Source organism: Wyeomyia smithii, chromosome 3 (assembly GCF_029784165.1).
Source record: "Wyeomyia smithii strain HCP4-BCI-WySm-NY-G18 chromosome 3, ASM2978416v1, whole genome shotgun sequence".
Lineage (NCBI taxonomy): Eukaryota > Metazoa > Arthropoda > Insecta > Diptera > Culicidae > Wyeomyia > Wyeomyia smithii.
Window position 1 is genome coordinate 115723909 of NC_073696.1, and position 22948 is coordinate 115746856.

Genomic DNA, 22948 nt, shown 5'->3' on the forward strand with positions numbered 1-22948 from the left:
CCCTCTAATGCCCAAGTTAATTTCTAGACGGGCTTCGGTAAAATCATTTTGAATCATTATAAACACTTTTTAAGTATTTATTGAAGCTTTTTAGAGATTTGACTGAAGCCCGCCAAATGGCGGCATTGGGCACTAGAGGGTTACGATTTCGTTTTTGGAATTTTTTTTTCGATTCAATAGTTCAAGTGTTTTTTTCTTCAACCAAAAAAAGGGCAGCTTGAATTCCTTTGAGGTACGACTTCCGGAGGTTTGATAGCAAAAGCTAAGTTAGTCTCAAAAATTGCCAGGTATTTGTAAAACAGAATTCTCCGTACGTGCGGAGAAAATAAAACCCGCCGGATTCAGGTCTGCTACTACACGCAAAAGTTGAAGTCTTGTACAATCATTGTGTCTTCCCGATTCGCACAAATGTTGCACAGAAATCGCACAATAAATGTGTGAAAAGCATAACGCAACAGTTGTACTGCGAATACATTGACATAGAATGAAATCAGAATATGTATCATATACCGACACTTTATTTCTTACGTCGAGTGTATTAGTGACTGCTACTCATGGAGCAGTGCAAGCAGCAAACAACAACTTGTGAACTCACTAGATTTAAATAGCTACTATACTCGATCGATTTATCTCGATGGATTTGGTCATTAAAAATTACCATTGAATGATTTGCAAAAAAAAACGAAACAAAATTCTGTTCACAACATTTTGTAATCAACGCTAGCTTCACCGCAAAACTAACAAAACACTCCATTCCACAAAGCCACAAAAGCGTTGCTGATTTTTTATGGCAACACTTGTAAATTGTGAATGATTATTATTTGTCATTCTGTGCACGCACTTTTTTCTCAAGCGACGAGAGAAATTTCTCTCAGGCTCGTAGAATTTCCTTGTATGTGCGACAAGACTAGACACGTCATATACAATTTGCAGGTTGCTCTTTCGCTTCTCTTTCGGTTCGGACTCCGACGCGCAAGGCGATAACTCGTTGCTTCACGAAATAAGCGAGACACCCGTGCTGTACATACTTGATACCAGTGTTGTTAGTCTCACTCATACCGTCGGTGCGTGCTTGCTGCTATTCAGAGGAATGCATGAAGAAGAAAAAGTATCTCGAAAGCGTGTGTGCAAATGCAAAAGACTTGAAAAGCGTAGCATTTGTCTCGTCCTCAAGCAGAAAGGAGGAGAATGGTTTTGCTTCTCGCTCGCTTTGCAATGCTGCTTGATACCAGTTGAAACTGTTCAGGTGTAGTAGTATGGAGCTGCCAAATACATTGGAGAAACGCTAGAGCATTAAGTGCGTTATGCCCAACACGCAATCATTGTACTGGTTCCGAATTACATCAACATTTGCGCTAAAAACGCACAATTTTGTACTGGTTTCGCACCATCCAACTTTTGCGTGAGATTGATTTTATTAAGTAAGTTTTACTGAAACCCCCGAAAGAATTTTCTTTTCGATTTCCCCCCCAGTACTTTTCTAGCTTTATGTTTCTTGACGGTATCGCTAATGAGAGCAGAAAAACACTTAATTTCCTAAATTGTTTTTCTCCGGTTCTTTCTCTTCAATATTCTCTCGCACTCATTTCCCTTCTGCAACGGAACCCATATTGAGAGTGAGTGATGTGACCGAGCCAAACCGCGGTTTTTCTGATGCGGTTTTGTGACATGATAGTAATTGATTTAGGTTACTCCCTCTCTCTCAACCTGTCTCTGTCTTCAATACTCTCAAAATTAATTTTTTTTCATCAACCTCACCGTGCCCTCCGAATTTCTGGCAACGCCACTGGCGTGTATACTTCGTATGGCTCATATTTCATACTTCTGCGTTACACCCGACTTTTTCATTCGCCAACGTGTATTGATCACAGATTTCGACACCCAAAGATAGGTTGCGGGACCTAAGTTGGCTACACAACCCGTAATAAGCTCTGGTCGCTGCCGTTTTTTCAACTCGCGGCACACCACATAAACAAGTTACGAATGTACCAAGTCAAACAAATTCATCAGCTACTCCGAAAGTTTCTGCACGATCAGCCGTACCGCGAATATTTGGTCCGTGATAACGCGGGCACCCATGGATCCAGTCTTGTATTATCCCATGAACTCTTTCGCAAATGGTGATAGTTGATCGCATAGAATCTGAGAGAATACCTTGTAGGAGGCGTTCAACAGCGTGGCTGTATGGTAGTTGTAGTAATCCTGCTTGTCGCCGTTTGTCGATGGGGCATATACTACTTTCTTCCAAATTTTGATAAAACCCAGTGAACCGCCTTAACCGGTGCTCCGCCACCGTGTTTAAACGCCTCGCTGGAAAGTTGGTCAGCTCCAACTGTTTTGTTGTTTTCAGACGGCTTTTTAACGTCCTAGAGATCAGGGGCTGAAATTCTATCGTCATTCGTGCGTACACCAAGATCTACTGCCGCTTCATCATCGTCTTCAGCTACATCTCCGTTAAGGTGCTCGTCGTAGTACCTACTGTTTCCACCTTTCAATCGCCTCACACTTGTTCGCGTGAAGGTTGTCGTTCAGGTCTTATTCAGGTGTACGTTTCGACTTGTGGCTAGCAGCCTTTGTGGGATCTGTTCAACTTTTCGTAGAACTTTCGTGTGTCATTTGCATGGTACAGTACTTGCATCGCCTCGTGTTCTCGATCTTCCTGTTGGTTATTCTTCTTCCGAAAAACCGAGTTTGCCTGTTCCGGGCGCGTCGGTAAAGCTTCCTGTTCGCCATCGTTCGGCGTTGCAGTATTCTGCCGGTACCCGCATAACTGTCCCATAATGAAAAACAACATGTTGAGAAAACGGCGATTTAATATTATCCGTGAATTTTCGAATTTCCAGCAATTACATCCAGAACCAATGACAATAACAGTTTCATGGCACCACAAGTTTATCGTTGAGAACAAAAACCATGGATGGAGTTGGTTTTAAGTTATATAACTTGAAAAAAAGACAAAATGGGACAAAATATGCGGGTACATTTCAAAAGTAATCGCATATTTTGTCTGTACTACCGAAAAACAACATTAGTCTAGGTAATTAAATGACATACTTCTATATGCCTCAAATAATCCGATATACACTAATCTGGAGCAAAATTATATGTTTGCAGTTTGTACCACTATGCAGTGGGACTGTAATGTGGGTACTTTCAAAATGGGACAAAAACAACTTGGTATTTTTTCCATGTTTTTCCATACAAAGTATCAATTTTAATTTTTTTCCAGAAAATATGATAACAAATAAGTCGATTCTCGGTGATAACTCAGAAGTGACCAAAATCAGTATGGGACAGTTATGCGGGTACCGGCAGTATTCTTCTCTCTTACAAACTGTTCACACTTGTCGTCGAACCATTCCACAGTGGGTCGACTCCATACAAAGGCTGGCAGCAAAAAAAGTGTCGATAAATGCGACAAAAACTTGGTATTTACATAATTTTGGGGCGCTGAACACGAATTTGGCATCATTTTTTTGTTTGGGGCCGTCCATGAGGCACAAAGTCCAATTTTTAATATTTTTTTTGTCACTTTTTCCTTTTTCATAGAATTATATGATCTTTGACCACAAGTAGTGCCACCGGGCGTCCTCCCCATTGAAAAAACACGTAATTTATGGACGACCCCTCGAACTAAACAAATTTTGCCTAAATATATATACTTTTTTAATAAACTAAAACAACATAAGTAATACAAACTAATTACAAATTGAAAAAATCATCATCAGCATCATCATCTTCCGCTGTGATCGCTTAAATCTGTGTTGAACTGTTTCCAGAAAATTTGAAGTTCATTATACTTATCAGCTGGAAAAATGTCTTTCGCTGCAATTTTCATTTCTTCTAGTAATTTTCCATGTTTCATTGTTTCATATATACGTTATCTTTCTAATCCGGTTTCTATGGTTGAAAGAGGACATTTAAATACATGTATAACACCATGAAATGACAACTTACTAGACATTGAATTTAGTGGTGCCGCTGAAGTTGAAGGCTCCATAATAAAATTCAACGAATTTATGAATTTGAAAACCAAGATACTGGAATGACACAACGTTCTAAATGAAAACGAAAAGATGCGGAGGGCGATGACTGTTCTTTGTTTTTTTTCTCATAAAGCAAAATGTGTGCTTTACATTTGTATGCAAACGATTGCGAAGCAAAAGCAATCTTCAAACGGGCTATTGTTAGCCGGAGTTTGATGGTATGAGTTTGCTGCTAGTATTTAACATTTCCATCACTTTAGCGAATTTCATTATCATAAATTGTAAAGGGCTGAATGTTTTTAATATTGTTTTAAATTTGCAGAAAGTAATAAAGTTTGACATAATTAAAAGTTTCATAAAGATTTTTTTACTATTTTCTTATTTAACACTTATTTTATAGAGCAAAATCATTTCAAATCGCCTGGAATTACGCGAAAATTTAATCGACCATTTTTGATTTGAATGAAACTTTGCACACGTATTTGGCTTAGCAAACTGAGCATTTTTCACAGGTGGAGGATTTTTTACACCAATGAGTTACATTCTAAAAGGGCGTATGCCTTTTGGCACAGGTTTTATTCGAAGCATTGTAGCCCAGAAACTGTTGGTTGTATAGAAAAACTGTCTGAGAAGGAGTTGTAGGGAATTAAAAATGCACCATAAAAAAATATATACTGTACAAAAAAAATTTTTTTTGACCAATAAAAATTAAAAATAAACATTAAATTTCAATTAAAAAAAAAAGAGTTGAATTTTTGTTTTATTTTTTTTTTAAAGAAACTTGACGTTAATACGCAACTTTAAAAAAAAAGTCCAGGATGGAGAAATGAAAAATGATTTTTTATGGTAGATTATTTTTTTTATGTAAATTCTTATTCAAACATTTTTCAAAATATTTGTATTCTGAGGATTTTAAAAGATGCAGAAAGTCATTTTAAATCAAAAAGCTCTTGGTAGTAAACATTCTAAAGGCATTGGTTTTCGAGTTATTTCTAATTTAAGCTCAAAAAATTATAATTATTTGGTTAAATACACGTTTTCCTTAATTTGTCCATGGTTCTCCAGCGAAAACCATACGTTTATTGGAATGCTTGATCAAAAATATACAATTCATTCTTTGACAACAAGACGATTGGGGGAACGGTTCTCAAGAAGAGAGTCAGATGGTCTAAGTAATATAAATATATATAGGAGTCAAAAATTTATTTTCGAGTTTTATTATCTTAGGAACATATTTTTCATGACATAGATACTTTAGAGAACTAGTTTCACCTTATATTTTATATACATCATAAGTAAATGATTCGTCATCTTTTGAAAACAGCTTCGTTTGTATCTTATTTTCTAAAATCGGAACAAAAGAGTAATACTTTTGTGTGGCAGCTATTATTATAGATTTTTTGAAAATAATGCTCCATTCTGTTACTCCTTGTTCATATTCTTCATATGATACCCAACTAAATGACATTTTTGATGAATTTTTATTACTTTTCTGATTAGACCAATCATACAATTCTTTTGCGCTTGTAATGGGATGTTCATGTTCTTTAGCTAAACTTGCATTTCCTGCCATTCGCTTTAATATGCAACCAATTGCATCGCGTGGGCCTTTACCATGAGAAGTCGCAAAAAAATGTCACTCTGCACCGACGTTATATTTTGTTTTGAACTTGCAAAGACTTGCAAAGTTTTTTCTATTTTTATATTGTGAGGCAGCTCCATCAGACATTAACATCGCTTTTTTCAACTGTATTGTTGTTTTCAAAAAACTCATTAATTTGGCAATGAACACCTAAACCGCAACAGTATCATGATGGAGTACTTCCGATATTATGATGAAGCTGATATTCTTAAGTGTTCCAGATTCTGAATAGTAAACAACGAAGGGATGAATGGCTTGACTATTATTCCAATAACTACACGAATCACAAATTGATAAAGACGTATTAAAATGAGCTTGACTGTTCAATATTTTTAATTTTGCAATAACGTTTTTTTTTAATTTGCGTAAGCTTGATGAGCACCGATGATCAGGAAAGGGTTTACAGCATTTGGGCTTGGTGTATTTCATTTTCACTTTATTCATCTTCACAAAATGCAAACTGTTACTAACACATCTGGAGTAGTGCAATCGTATTTCTATACGAAAACAGATATTATAGGTAACCCAGTAGTTATTGGCTGCGTACTTTACAAACAGTTATTATTAGTAAACAAGTAGGTAGTGTTGCACGACAAACATATTTTTTTATAAAACATTCGGCAAGGGGGAACGTGTAGGTAGGCTAAGGTTTAGCGCTTGAGTTATTTATCCAATCGTTTTGTTGTCAAAGAATGAATTGTATATTTTTGATCAAGCATTCCAATGCACGTATGGATTTTGCTGTAGAACCATGGACATGTTAGAAAAACGTGTATTTTCCAAAATATTAATAATTTTTCGAGCTTAATTTTAAAATAACTCGAAAACCGATGCCTTTAAAATGTTTACTACCAAGAGCTTTTTGATTCAAAATGAGTCTCTGCATCTTTTAAAATCCTCAGAATACAAATATTTTGAAAAATGTTTAAATTAGAATTTTTATAAAAAAATTAATCTACCATAAAAAAAATACTTTTCATTTCTCCATCCTGGACCTTTTTTAAAAAGTTGCATATTAACGTCAAGTTTCTTTAAAAAAAAAATTAAAAGAAAAAAATTCGACTCTTTTTTTTTAAATTGAAATTTAATGTTTATTTTCAATATTTTTTGGTCAAATTTTTTTTGTACAGTGTATTTTTTTTTATGATGCGTTTTCAATTTCCTACAACTCCTTCTCAGACAGTTTTTCTATACAACCAACGGTTTCTGGGCTACAATGCTTCGAATAAAACCTGTGCCAAAAGGCATACGCCCTTTTAGAATGTAACTCATGAGTGTAAAAAATCTCTCCACCTGTGAAAAATGCTCAGTTTGCTAAGCCAAATACGTGTGCAAAGTTTCATTCAAATCAAAAATGGTCGATATTCGACCATCGGTCATTTCGCTCGATTTGTCTTTATAACTTTTAATTGATAAATTTTGTAATTTTTTGCCCTAATTTTTTAATTCTTACGTATTGAGTTCGATATCATAAATTTCCATTAATGGGGTATCATGGTTATGATTAAAATTAATCCTGGTTGAAATTTCAACCTCAAAAAAAATAAAATGAAAAATGAAAATCTTTTTTTCACGAAAGTGACAATTTGCGCAGCAGCGGACAGTAGGCATTTAAAAGCTTACGTTTTTACCTAAATTTTGAATGTAGTCACAATTGTGGCAAACTGCGGCAACTAAACCATACCACGAGAGGCTGCAAATTTCGCACATCGTTGGCCATTATCATTTGATGCAGCGTTTAAACTGTTCCGCCCGATCATCGATCTGTACATTGTCTCCCATCCTACCTGAGCGTTTATTTCACCAATGACCACCTTGAGGTCACGTTGCGGACAGCTATCATACACCTGCTCGAGCTCGGGCCTTCCTTCGCATAAGCAGTGTACGTTGATCTTGCTATAGTTGAAGAACCGTTCCTAGTTCTTAACTTACACATTCTTACCTTGAACGGCTGCCACCAGCTCGTTGATAGTGTCACAGCTCTGGTAACAGGTAACCGCTCGATGTCCGCTATATACTATTTGCATGATCAGCAAAGTTTCTGTAACGCTAGAATTTCGAAGACCTATGCCACGGGCCCTTGCAATCGTAAATCCTTCTCTTATCACCAAAAAAGCTTTATCTAAAAATTAGCAATTTTCGTTTCCAGACCTCGGACCGGAATGTAAAAAGAATGAACAGGATGGAAACAGTACTTTGTGGACATTCAAGTTATCTATCGGTATTCGGGGTAAAATAAAAGTGAAATGGGGTGAAATGCGACAAGTATGATTTAGTATGATAGAAAAGGAGATTTTTTCGTTCGATGAAATGTGACATCCTGTTAACAAGACAAAAGCCTCACTGCCAACTCACCACGATCATACTCATTCTAACAGTCTGTCCTAGTCAAATACCACAGTTATCATTGATCAGTTGGCAGGTTGAGGCGCTATCTGTATTATTAGTTATGTTCTTTACATAAAACAGAGGACGTAACATGTATTTCGCAAATAAAAACTTGTAAAAACCCATGAAAAGCTTTAGCTTAAAACAATGTCTATTGTATTTTAAGGGTTCTTAACCGAGTAGGATTCCAAGAAATTTAGTGTCGAATTGAATGTTATTTGTTCAAAAACATATTAACAATCTAAGAAACACAGTTCTTTGGAAGATGTAAACTCAAGTGTTCAAGGTGTTGCTTGGATCTGCGGCACGTAAGGCTTCTTGATGAGATAAGCGCATTTATTGCTGCATATTGAGCGTACGCGATTGTTGACATACATACGGAATCTTGAAACCGTCTGAAGCACCGAGGTAGTCACTAGTGTTGTTTCAATTGATTGCTCTGATGGACGACAGAGTAGGCAATATTTAAATGTTTACCGACTACCTGCTAACTTGGGATTCGGCTGAGGTTTTGGTTTATTTACGTTATGCTGATGGTTAACATTTCGCATCATAATTTCTTGCTGGGTGGTGTCTCTTATCCCCCGGATGAATAAGACAATTTGTTGTCTGTGGTTGAAGTGCAAGTATGAGCAGCCGAAGGTACCGCCGAATGGAATTGTTTGCATTTGGCAAACAAAAGCTGGTAGGCAGTTGTTAAATATCGGTTGTAAACTGGTTTAATTGAGGTAAACAGTGCTGTGTTTGAGTACACTTTATGGCTTTTTATATTGATTCACAGCGTACGTCCAGTAATAACTTAGGAATGGTTGCGATTGAAGCTGATAGAAAATATGTAGAAAGTATTGAACCGAAGACGACATGTAATCTTTGAGTTTCGCTACTTTACTTTACTTTTTAGCCGAGGACAATAGCCCTCAATTTGCGAGTGTTATCATGAATTTGCAGTCGGTTGTTGGCCCTAATTTCATCAAATTACGGGTATCAATTTAGTTCTAGATAGCTAACTATTACTGGCAATAATTTTATGAATCTATAATATATTCATAGTTCCATAAATCTTTTAATTACAAGAGATCCATAATTGAACCAAAAATCTCTTTTGACAGCTGGTTATATTGCATTACAAGCAACCAGTTGCTTTAGTCATTGCTGTTGGTACTATCAATAATTGAATTAATTAAATAGTGATACAATGAAAATGTTGTGATTCATTACCGCAACGCATATTGGCGATTAATTGTATTATAGACTGGAAATTATCCATACGCACGGTGTGTTAGATTTATTATCCACAGTAACATTGACATATTCTAAAACACAATTTTAATCAAACATGTTCCGATCCAACACAAACATTTTGGTTTTATCCGTAATAGTCTTATTACGCAGGGGTATTGGAGTTTTTACCTCCTAATTAGGCCATCATTATTAAATTTCTATCCTTTGGAATAATATAATAAGAACCCTGTGCTCGTAAAGTTGCAAATTTCATACCGGTGAAGGTGATAATGCACATCGTAAAACAAAAGCTGTGGTTCAATTTTAGCCTCAGCGGAAAATGAAACCTTTGATAAAGTTCATGCACAGTGTTCAATTGTTTCTCGTGTTGTTTGTTGAATAGAAAAAAATATTTAAACTGTTTGCTAGCTCAAAATCTTTTCCCCACTTTCCGACACACAATTTAATCTCTAGATGAAACGTGTTTTCCTTGTGCTTCGCACATACTTGAACCCTACGCCAGAAAAGTTCGCGATTGTGGTTCCGTGGGATTCCACAATGGATTTTCGAGCGGCTCTGAACTTGTGGCGTGTCAGCCAGGGGAACAATTTGCAAAACTTGCTGTAAAATGCACTCGAGTAGATTGTGGGGTTTGGCTAAACACACTCTGGGATGGGATCGGTGGAAACTGTGGAAAACTTACATTAAAGTATGAACTGTCGGTTTATTCGTTATTCATCCGAGCAGGTCGCCACTGAGTACTAGAGGGCCTTCGAAGTTAAAGAGGAATGTACTAAAAGTCCGATATCACCGTCCACCGGGGAAGGATGATGTAGCGAAACTGTCAGTGGAATAAACTGTGAAGTAATTTTAGTGGTCGTTAAAAACTTTGCTCGAACTATCTGGCTTCGAACGAAAAATGGCGAGTGAACGATCGAAACAACAAGCACTATATCCTAGCGTCATCCTGCGTGGGAGCAGTACTGGCATTGCCGAGGAGAATAGTGAAAATACATTTTCATCTGGAGTGACGAAAGAGTTTTAATTGCTCCTGCTGACAGTCTTAGTGTAGGAATGGACCTTTTACTAACTCGGAAGCGCAAGGTCGGCAGTCGTCGGTAGTAGATGGAGGGGGAGAGCTCTGAGGTATTTCAATTGACATTCTTCGAAAAGATTCTTGATGTTTGCCGACGCGATTCTGTGTCACCAGACAGTCAGTGTGTTAATGGCAGCATGGTGAAGAACTTGAAATGTAATTAAAGTTGTGGAGTCTAAATGGATTCTCTGATTCAATAAAACACTTACCGTAAAATGTATTTGCACTGAAAAGACTGGAATCGATATATTCGTAGAAACGTTGCTTAGTGCATAGGAGAAGTAAACAATATGATAGATTTGCAAAATTATTAGGACAAAGATATGTGTAAAATATGTAAAACGTGTTAAATATGTAAAATAGACCCTACCAAATCTTTTTTTGTATCTAAATTATAATACGATAGCAGTAGAGCTCAAGTATAATAAAGAAAACATCCTTAATGGTTCATAATTGGCAACAATGTTGTATGACTAGAGTTATTAAACATTGAAAAAGCTATCTGATAAATTAGTTTAATGTTTTTATTTATTGTTGACAAGAAAAACTGATATTCTTGTCTCATTGTTTTTTGTTTTCTATCTAGCAAGCAGTTTTCAAAAACTTGTTCGCAAACAGCATTTTAGTAGAGATCAAAATTTTTGAGAAACAATTTAAAAGATTTTACTTTTTAGAACATATAAAACAAGGCTTGACTGCAACTAACCTGTCGGAAAGTCATGTGTCCTCTAGTCGAAAACAAGTTCGTTCCAGATTTAGCATGGATTGAATTGTACTATAATAAATAAAGAGGTTTGTTGTTTTCGTGTACAGTGGCAGTTGGAAAACAATATTTTCAGTTTGCTAGCAGCCTTTGTCATCCATCCGAATCACTGATTTGCGTGATGCGAAAGCCAAACATTACATTTGCATACATGTGACCTGCTTGCGGCAGGAGTACAGAAAAGTGCATTTCGACACCCATTCCCAAATAGGGACAACTGCAGCGAGCGGCACGAAGGTGCAGTATATTATTGATTCGATATTGAGTGAAAAGCATAAGCCAATCGAATTGGCATTAAACGGGGTGTGTTAAAATTTCATTTCACTGCTCAATTTATGCCATCGTCATCCACTGCGCTATTGATTTGTTGGCAGCGGCATGGTCACGTTATGACTGTCGATTCGCCGCCAGTCTGGATGTGTATGACTGTCAGCGCATTTATTGTCTATCCCCCAATTCGAAAGTCCACTGTTACTGAAAGCTTTTACAGGGATGAACTCGACGTTAACATTGGTGGTGTTCGCTGTAGTTTTATATTGCTCCTAGAACGGTACTGAGTTGCTGTTTGTGAATGTGATGAACAGGAGCTGAAATATTGAATTGTTCCAATTTATCAGTGGATGCATTTATTGCAGCCTGTGTTATTTATGCCATTTTAAATAGCACAAAAGCTAATTGAGGTTTCAACGGTTTACGGCTGTTTTAATGTGTTCCAGTCTCGCTTTTTTGGTGCATTCCAGATAAGTAGGAACAGGTTGATCGATTTTATGTTCCCTTTCGTTCAGCAGTAAATATATTCATAATTGCAAATGCAAAGCAATCCTTCCACATCCTGTTATAACGTTATTTTATAAATGCTTTCGGATCTTTTTGATGTAGTGGCGATATGAAGCATGAATGAGCGACCCGCGCGTTAAGTTCATGCCGGGTAATTTGCGGTAAGGATGACACATTTTTAGGTAGTGAATTGTGTTACAAATTAATTCCGCTGATTTTTAAAACACCTTTGTGGTTGAGCAAATTATAACACAAATTTACAAATCATCAACTCGAATGAAACTTTCTCACAGTAGTATTTTTTATAATGCGTTTGATATGTTGACCATTGAAATATTTGAAATAACGTTCCTATCATTAAGCGTCGTGGATTGAGAAGGAGCTAAAAATATCTTTCCTATTAGTGTATAGCCGAACGCAGTACCCCGCGCTGTGGAAATCGAATGACCCCTATAATGATAACTGACAATGAGCAGTATAAAATGCTTCGTACCTACACATAAAGTTGGTAGAAGCTATTTATCGGGTTATTCCCACGAAAACACAGCTGCTTAGAATTGGAGTTGTGTTTCATGATGCAGATATGAACAAACACTAAAAGTTTATGTATAATGATATATGAATGATTGTGGAATTCTGGTGTTAATGAGGTTGTACAAATCAAGGTTTGATGAGTTACATTTCTGAATGTTTATCACTTGCTTAACGCGTGATGAAAAAGCTTTTTATAGTTTGTAATAAACTGTATTGAAAGTTAACGTAAAGTCGAGTTAACGGCTTTTGCATACATAAAACGACAATTGTGGTCACTAAAAAATTTTTTCCTAACATGTATAAACAATTGCGTGTCATTTAACGAGTAACTGATTTGAGATAAAACTTTGTTCCATTATGTTCAATGCATAGACCTAGTTTCAAACCGTGTCATCGCTCTTAGGGACCATTACACGTTCGTGGGAAACTCGCAATGAACGGACGCGTCATTCCTTTCATTTCAGCCTCGTAATTAACTGGTCCTTGCTTTTATGATCGATCTGAGCTAGATTTTGTCGGCAGGGAGATATTCAAACTTTACGATAGGCCTGATCATAAACACTATATAATCGATCGCAATGACGGTCTAAATGCGATGGCAAGGGGCGTAAAATTTGCGAATATTTGCTACCTAACCGCAAAGTTGTATTTCTGGTTCGTTTCGAGTTTTTTTTTTTTTTTATGAAATAAAAATTAGCTTAAGTATTTATGATAAATATTAGTAAATAATGAGTATGTGTGTCCAATCACAAATGGTGACTTCTCAACACTGTTAGAAATTTGTAATTTTAATTGTTAGGATTTGTTTGCTTTCGCAATTAGAACTTATCATTCGTAGGGATTTAAACCTACTTGTCAGAAAAGGGGAAGTAAACTTACAACTAACTTAATTGCTAACTTATTGGCTATAAAGAGAGCTTATCGTAGAAATTGAGGATTGCAACGATTTTTGTCGAAAATTGTTAATAATTTAATTTGACATAGCTTCTAATGGTTCAACACCAGTAAGTCTATGTAATTCGAGTGTACCAAACCAAGGAGGACGCTTCAAAATCATTTTCAGAATTTTATTCTGAATCCTTTGAAGCGTTTTCTTCCTTGTTGAACAGCAACTTGACCAGATCGGTACAGCATAAAGCATTGCTGGTCTGAAAATTTGTTTGTAAATCAAAAGTTTGTTCTTTAAACAAAGTTTAGAATTCCTGTTAATGAGAGGATATAAACATCTCGTATATTTGATGCACTTGGCTTGTATACTCTCAATGTGCTCTTTGAAAATAAGTTTTTTATCATAAATTAGTCCCAAGTACTTAACCTTGTCGGACCAACTTAAAATAACCCCATTCATCTTGACAACGTGATTATTGTTTGGCTTGAGGAAAGAAGCCCTAGGCTTATGCGGAAAAATTATCATTTGAGTTTTAGAAGCATTGGGAGAGATTTTCCACTTTTGCAAGTAGGAAGAAAAAATATCTAAACTTTTCTGCAATCGACTGCATATGACACGAAGACTTTTTCCTTTTACGGAAATGCTTGTGTCATCGCAGAACAATGACTTTGTGCATCCTGGAGGCAAATCAGGAAGATCTGAAGTGAATATGTTGTACAGGACTGGACCCAAGACTGAACCTTGAGGTACACCTGCTCTGACAGGAAATCTATCAGATTTTGAATTCTGATAGACAACCTGCAGAGTTCGATCAGTAAGATAATTTTTTAAAATTTTGATTAGGAAAATTGGAAAATTAAAAGTTTGCAATTTCGCAATCAAACCTCTATGCCAAACACTGTCGAATGCTTTTTCTATGTCTAAAAGAGCAGCTCCAGTGGAATAACCTTCAGATTTGTTAGCTCGTATCATATTAGTAACTCTGAGCAATTGATGAGTTGTGGAATGCCCATGGCGAAATCCAAACTGTTCATTTGCAAAAATTGAATTTTCGTTGATGTGTGACATCATTCTGTTAAGAATAATTCTCTCAAACAGTTTACTTATTGAAGAAAGCAAACTGATTGGTCGATAACTTGAAACTTCAGCTGGGTTCTTATCCGGTTTTAAAATGGGAGTAATTTTTGCATTTTTCCATAATTTGGGAAAATATGCAATTTTGAAGCAGCAATTGAAAATTTTTACTAAAACTTCCATTGTGCTCTCAGGGAGATGTTTGATTAGTATATTAAAGATTCCATCGTCACCAGGTGCTTTCATATTTTTGAAATTTTTAATAATTGATTTAATCTCATTCAAGTTAGTTTCAATTATTTCTGCAGGTAAAAAATTCTGGGAAGAAATTAAATCAAATTGACGTGTGACTTCATTTTCAATTGGACTCACAAAATTCAAATTTGAGTTATGAACACTCTCAAACTGCTGAGCAAGTCTTTGAGCCTTTTGTTCATTGGATACAAGAAAACGTTCACCATCTTTTAAAACTGGAATAGGCTTTGAAGGTTTCTTAAGAATCTTCGACAGCTTCCAAAATGGTTTTGAATATGGTTTCAATTTTTCAACTTTAGTCTCAAAATTTTGATTTCTCAGAAGAGTAAATCTATGTTTAATCTCTTTCTGTAAATCTTTATAAATAGTTTTAAAAACAGGGTCACGAGAACGTTGATATTGACGTCTGCGGACATTTTTCAAACGAATTAAAAATTGAAGATTTTCGTCAATTATTGGTGAATCAAATTTCATTTGAGCCTTTGGAACAGAATAATTCCTGGCATCAACAATTGCACATTTTAATGCTTCCAAAGCGGAATCAATATTCACTTCGTTTTGCAAATCAAGCTCATTATTGAAATTTCTCTCAATATGAGTTTTGTATCTTTCCCAATTAGCCTTGTTATAATTAAAAACAGAGCTCATAGGGTTTAAAACTGATTCATGTGATAAAGAAAAAGTTATTGGAAGATGATCAGAATCAAAGTCAGCATGTGTGATCAAATCACTACATACATGACTTTGATCTGTAAGCACCAAATCAATTGTTGAAGGGTTTCTTACAGAAGAAAAGCATGTAGGACTATTCGGAGACAAAATAGAATAGTATCCTGAAGAACAATCGTTGAATAAAATTTTGCCATTGGAATTACTTTGAGAATTATTCCATGAACGATGTTTAGCGTTAAAATCGCCGATTATGAAAAATTTCGAACGATTTCTGGTGAGTTTTTGTAAATCACCTTTAAAATAATTTTTGAGCTCGCGTGTGCATTGAAATGGTAAATATGCTGCGGCAATAAATAAAATGCCAAGTTCAGTTTGAACTTCAATTCCCAAAGTTTCAATAACTTTCGTCTCAAGATGGGGAAGAGCACGATGTTTGATTCGGCGATGAATAACAATTGCAACTCCACCGCCGGAACCCTGAATCCTATCATATCTATGAACCACGTAATTGGGATCATATTTTAATTTTATGTTAGGTTTCAAAAATGTTTCAGTAATAATTGCAATATGCACATTATTTACTGTTAAAAAGTTAAAAAGCTCATTCTCATTGGCCTTCAATGAGCGAGCATTCCAATTTAATATTTTAATTGTTTTATTTAAAATCATTGCTAAATTTTAAATTAGAAACAATTTTAATAGTAAAATTTGTGCCTATTTGAATGGCTTCAAACATTGATTTTGCCTGCAACATGGCGTTCATAAGATCGAACATTGCCTGTTGCAAAAAAGAAAGTTTACCTGCCGTAATAGGCCCCAGGCAGTTGACATTAGAAAAAATATTTTCGGCAGCAATATTAGCTGGAGTGATAGGTGTACAATTATTTTCTAGCCTGTTTTGCTTACCCATATTAACGGTCATTTTCGAACTACCAACACTAGGCGGTATAATGTTCGAACTACCTGTAACCTGTGCATAAGTTTAACGGGTATGCAAAGGAGAAGGTAAACTATGCGTCACTGGTACGCTTGGAGAATTTTGTTTTGAAGTTGGTTTTAATTGAGAAATTGAATTTTGTTTACCTTGCCTTGCCTTAACAATTGCTAAACGGACTGGGCATTGATAAAAATTTGACATATGGTTGCCGTTACAATTCGCACAGCGAAAATTTTTACTCTCTTTCACAGGACATGTGTCCTTTTTGTGAGAAGAGTCTCCACAATTAAGACATTTTTGGTCCATGTTACAGAATTTGGAACCATGGCCATAACGTTGGCAAGTACGGCATTGGGTGATATGCTTTTCACCTCCGCCATACTTCCTATAAATTTCCCACTTTACACACACATTATACAGAGCATGTGCTTTTTCAAAAAAATTTAAGTTGTTAACCTCATTGCGGTTAAAATGAATTAAATAATTAACAAGGGAAATTCCAGTTCTCTGACTGTTTTCGCCTCGTGATTTTTGTTTCATTAGAATTACTTGGGTAGGGGCTATGCCAAGTAATTCTGTTAAAGTAAGTTTGATCTCATCAACGGTTTGATCGTTGGTGAGACCTTTCAAGACAACCTTGAACGGCTTGGCGTTCTTGGTGTCATATGTAAAAAATTTGTACATCTTGTCAGTTAAATACTGAACAAGACGATCACGACCCTTTACTGAGTCGGCTAATAAGCGGCATTCACCTCTACGGCCAATTTGATAGGTAACTTTAACGTCAGAAACAAACGTTGAAAGTTCCTTTTTGAACATATTAAATTCAGAAGAAATAGTTACCACAATAGGTGGAACTTTCTCCTTTTTTGAAGATTTTATATTTTGTATAGTTTCGTTATTAATAACTTCCATTTCACCAGCTTCTTGCTCAGGCAAAATATCAAAAGGATTGTCACTACAGACACTCGATGTGTCAGAAAGCGATGCCTCTCTTTTCCTCCCCGCAGCGATGCGAGGTTTCTTTTTTCGTCCAGCCATTTCAGGTGATACGAAAAAAGTTAAAATAAATGTTAAATTCAAAAGTAGGTAGTCTTGAGAAAGACTGATGGGAAATAACTTTCAGGTAATCTTTAAAAGACACACTGACAAAACACAAACTTTGAAGCTATAGGCAGTCAAAGACCAGTCCACAAGCAACCGAAAAAACGTCTGATCTGTAGGACAGTTCAAGACGCACTGGTTCGTTTCGAGTTGGTAACGGCTGTTAATGCTTTTCAATTATCGTTTTATTTTTAGTCCAACTTACGTCTTTGCTGATTTACTTAAACTCGTACAATGTATCAGACTTGGATGGAGAATGCGCTGTCTCGGTCAATGCTATTTAAAAATCATAAAAATCGGAAAAACTTCGCGCGCCGACCGTTTTAGTGTTACCAGTTTAGCGAGAGATTATACAGTCGATTTTAATACTTGACCTGGATGACTGCGATGTATACGAGCAAGTGTTGTAGTTACAGTTGTTTCGCAACAGGGACATAATTTGGAGTTGAAGTCTTCGCTGTTTATAGTTTCTTATAGGAATTTAATGACGGTTGAAAATCAATTCGATGCAACGGATTTTACGCCCCTAATCCTAACAGAAACTGGTTTATTTTTTTCATCTCCATGATGACCAGTATGAATGCTCGTACGATGTGTTACATATTTTCATATTTTAATGCGTAAATGCAGCCAAAACAAATATAAAAAATAAAACCGAAAGATGTACGAAACGATAAAACGGTAAACAGGTACAAAAAATTAATTCAACCTGCGCGTTGTCGTCTCATAACGCTGTGCATCTGCTTAATCTCACGTTGCACAGACAGCGAAAAAGCAGAGCAGAGTAAATAAACGTGTCGTTGTAACATTATCCCATTAACCTCCTGGCCATCACCTGACCCTCGGTTGTTGCGCTCTCGGGGGGCTGGACGGAGGAAAACACTGCTGAATAGATGATGCAGATCGTCTCGGCTAATGGATTGTAGGGATGAATTAGCTCCCGTTTTGCGTATCACAGAGGGAAACCTTCTGTGAATAATTGTCCAAAATCTGTGTCGAGAAATATAATAATAGAAATATACCGGCATTGCTTTTGTGAGAAAAAAGCTTTTCTTATTTCTTGAATAAAGTAAAAGAGTAGAGTAGAGAAGGGTAGAGTAGAGTAGAGTAGAGTAGAGTAGAGTAGAGTAGAGTAGAGTAGAGTAGAGTAGAGTAGAGTAGAGTAGAGTAGAGTAGAGTAGAGTAGAGTAGAGTAGAGTAGAGTAGAGTAGAGTAGAGTAGAGTAGAGTAGAGTAGAGTAGAGTAGAGTAGAGTAGAGTAGAGTAGAGTAGAGTAGAGTAGAGTAGAGTAGAGTAGAGTAGAGTAGAGTAGAGTAGAGTAGAGTAGAGTAGAGTAGAGTAGAGTAGAGTAGAGTAGAGTAGAGTAGAGTAGAGTAGAATAGAGTACGTGTATAGTACAGTATAAATATTTTTTTCATTTTCAATTCAGTTATACATCTAACTCGACTTAAGCTGGATTCAAAATAATTTATGTCAAATTCATTATTAAAAACCATCAATTATCGCCATCAGCGTAACAATTCGGTACCGTTTATGGATCAGCTCTCGTGCAGCTCCAGGTGAGAAGCGTCTAACCGTTCCCTGACGTGCGTCGATTTATGACCTCAAACTGGCGGGCTGGCAGCAACACATTTGGACAAATTGCACACTGCACGTTCATCGACATGACGCCACCATAGAGTATGTGGTGGATTTCGCACTGTACGTTGCAATTCGTTTGAAACAGCGCAATAAAAAGCAATTTTGCGCGACACTCGGGATAAACAATCTGTGTTCATCGGTGCTGCTGGACTGATGCTGCCTGGTATTGTCAGAGGATTGTGGGGTAAAGAGATATCTCAGGCCCGGTTGTCCGCAAAAGTAGGCCAGCTGAAGTTACCATTAGCAACAGATCTCTGCAAAAAAAGGTGGCCATACTAAAAATGCATTGAAATGCGCGTCATCGAACGTCTGGATTGTTGTTTACGATTAGTGGTTTCGGACAAGAGAATGAAATCATGCGGGATTTGTGTTTACTGTATAAGCGAAAAGTGAAATATAAATTAATATTAAATTTTCAAAAAATTATCACGTTCGGGCTGCCACTACCAGTGGCGATATTTATTGCCTCGTGTCGGTTAATCTGGCGATTCCAGCAATACTGGCTGTTGAAAACGCAAAGCAATTTACCAGAAGCCGTTGACAAAACGCCAAATCGCGTGAGAGTAGTAACTACCTTTCTGCGTTCAACAATTTGTTACCATAGGTGTAAGCAGTAGTTATTGTTTACCAGTCTTCTCCTTTGTCTGGTGTTCAAGCGCTGCTTGGTATTTGGAGCATTGGCCTTCCTTTTAATCCTCAGCGCGCAGTATGTGGGATTCGAGCAATGAAGGTAAAGGTTAACAGCTAGAACACACGGTGATTAACTGTTTCATCAAGAATTTATTGCATTTCTGATTAATTAATTGTGGACATGACAAATCGTGTGGGAAAGTTGGTCACCGCTGGGAATTGTTCCACATGTCGATTTCTACGTATGTGTGTTGGCTTTCAGTTGGATAATTTTTTTGTTTGTTTTATTTTTGATATTCATGCTGCGGGTTTTATATTGTGGTTTTATAAATCCGTAGCTATATGAAGTTAAATTTGTTTGATTCAACTGTGATGTACCGTAAAACGGGGCGAATAGAAACATAACTTCTGAGCTTGAAGAATGTTATTACAAGTCTTTGATAACATTAAACAATCATGTAAAAGAATTTTCTGGGATAATTCAGTTGTAAACAAGTCTTCTAAACCCATTTCTGGGTTAGAAGCACTACTTTCAATTTGTCTAAAAAAATATATATATAAAATGTAGGCTCATGTTCAGAGCATTTACGAGTACCAAAAAACTTTACCAATGGAAGCCATTTTGTTCCACTTTGAGCTTATTCGTTTTACACAAAAACAAGCAGTTTCGAGAAATGTAATCATATTCATCTGTAATATGACGCCCAAAAACATGTTTTGTACATTCTCAGCTTCCATCTTGGTTAGGATTTACAAAAAGACAAAGACATCCACAACCCGAAAGAAACGAGCCAAGATTTCGGTTCTTCCAGTACAAAATGTAACTGAACGCCGTGTCTAGACGAAGTACAAAATATCCTGAAATGGTAGAAATGCCTAACCCTGAACTCCTAATCCTACCGTTCCTAACTCTGTAAGAAGATATCCGTACATTATGATGACGTACATGAATTAATAAACCGAACATTTCCGCTATTGATATACTTTTTCATGGTTTGTTGCATCTCATTTCCATAAGGATGGTATTGTATTTTTTTCTTGTTGAGTGATGAAAGAATGAATTATTCATTCATCAAAATGGTATTTACACCCTTGCTAGAGAAAGGTTAGACCCGTGTTTTAAAGCTTTTATATTCGTTCTAGACATTACAGTATGTTTTGTACACTACAAGATATAACGGAAACTGTTTCTATTCGCCCCGTTTTACGGTAATGAGTTATCAGCCGCTATTTTTCCATAATCAGTTGGCATCAATTTTTGGAATGGCTGCAGTCATACTTAACAAAACGAACACAAATAGTCCGCTTTCAAAATTCTTTTTCAAACCCTATAGAAGTAACTTCCGGGGTTCCTCAAGGTTCTCACCTGGGCCCTCTTCTTTTTCTATTTTACGTGAATGACATTTCCTTTCTTCTTAAATCAATACATGTGCTTGTATATGCTGACGACATGAAGCTCTTCATAGAAATGATCAATACAGAAGATTTCGAAATATTCCAGAATGAAATTAAGGTACCGTCTGCCGGGGTGAGATTGTGCCAAAACAGGACACGTTTTTGTTCCTTAGCTTGTAATGCACACATTCAGGCAATGAGTTTGATACAAATCACGTCAATGCACACTTAAATGTTAAGTTAACGACTGCCGCAAATATGGTCAAGTTACAATAAACTATAATTTTGCTAAAATTGAATGAACTTTGGCCTAATCTCACCCCTTCTATGGGGTGAGATTGTGCCAAAAAATTTTTTTGAATTTAATACCTGTTTAATGAACAGTAGTGTATCTACGAATAATTCACATGAATAACATGATAAAACAGTAAGTATAGGGACGACCATAAACAACATGGACAATTAAGGGGCTGTAGGGGGTTGACCAGAAATTACGTTTCATATGAATTATAGAAAAATTTATGACTGGATCAAATCAATATCTTGAGTAGCCAGTTATGAGAACGTGGCTCATGGACAGTCTCTAAACACATAGTGGCGTCTCCAGGTAGCTTAGAAAGGGAAAACGTTAGGACATAAAGCTTGAGAAGACTTTTCGTTTTAATTATTATGTGTCTTTGATCACTGTATATTCCATTGGAGATCTCAAAACTGCTGGAAACGTACCCACAACCCTCCTTCCTTGCTTTAAAAGTCATCAGTTTATATAGAATAGGTGTACGAAATTTTGTTACATTCTATAAGTAATTTCAGTCATTGTAAATTTCCTTCTAACAGTTGTTAGCTTGCTGTTCTCAAGCATTTAGTCTTTATTACAAATAATACCATAGCTAGACAACACACCCTATGTAAACAATGCCAGCGTTTTGGTGTATAATGATATAATTTTGTCGTGAATGTGAATTCCGCACACTGTACCGTTCATTATAGCTTGGCACAATCTCACCCTAGAAGGGCTCGAAAAGTGTATAGTTTGGAAAAACATTTTTTTCTGAGAAATCAAAGAAATAGTTATCGGTTTCCGTTATACTCTACTAGATTTTTTTTTTTTTTGGAAATAAATATTGAAATTCAGTACGCGCAAATATATATTTCGACTGTGACATACAGTCTTCCTCAGTGCTTATGTGGACCAGTCCACATAGGCACTGAGAAAGACTGTATGTCACAGTCGAAATATATATTTGCGCAGACTGAATTTCAATATTTATTTCCAAAAAAAAAAAAAATCTAGTAGAGTATAACGGAAACCGATAACTATTTCTTTGATTTCTTAAATCACTCTGCTAAGACGCTCGGTATAGATTTTCTAAATTTTTTTCTGAGCCATCACAGGTTCAATGCATAATATTTCCTCAACACATTGGAGACGACATCCTAACGTACCACTTGAGCAGTAAGTTGATGTTATTTCTTGATCGGGTTGGTTTGCATGGCACATTTTTTGGTAACGTTATTTGCGCGTGTTTTTCAGCCTGTACTTTGGAACATTATTTAAGTAAAACAGTTCAGTAATATTATCTATATTCTATTTCAAGTTGTGAATGAATATGTTATGTTGAGTTTGAGGTTGAGGCATTAGGTTCTGGAAATTTCAAGTAATTTAACATACAAACATTTCCCGTTTTGGCTCAATCTCACCCCCGTGGCTTAATCTCACCCCGGCAGACGGTATTCTACACTTGGTGCAACAAAAGTCTATTGAAACTCAACATTAAAAATGTAATTCAATAGCCTTCAGCAGAAAAACAGTAACACCACCAACAAGAATTTTCTTAGGAAACCAACCAGTAGAAAAATGCAAAATCGTAAGGAACCTAGGCGTAGTCTTAGACTCCAAACTTACATTCATAGAACATTATAACACAATAATCAACAAAGCAAA

The 22948-nt window shown here is 36.3% G+C and overlaps 1 protein-coding gene and 1 long non-coding RNA gene across 3 annotated transcripts in view; one reads left to right on the plus strand and one right to left on the minus strand.

Annotated features, from left to right (window-relative positions):
* The window catches only part of LOC129726734 (follicle-stimulating hormone receptor), a 313232-nt gene that overhangs the window by 39413 nt on the left and 250871 nt on the right, over positions 1 to 22948 (plus strand). The window lies entirely within an intron of this gene.
* LOC129726735 (uncharacterized) overlaps positions 1 to 22948 on the minus strand; it is a 228234-nt gene that overhangs the window by 17051 nt on the left and 188235 nt on the right. The window contains exon 5 of one of the 2 annotated variants that reach the window (XR_008728396.1): positions 19123 to 19232. The exons of the other annotated variant lie outside the window; for it this stretch is intronic. This is a non-coding gene — a long non-coding RNA (uncharacterized LOC129726735). Of the gene's footprint in view, positions 1 to 19122; positions 19233 to 22948 lie in introns of those variants that run through there. 2 annotated transcript variants of the gene reach the window in all.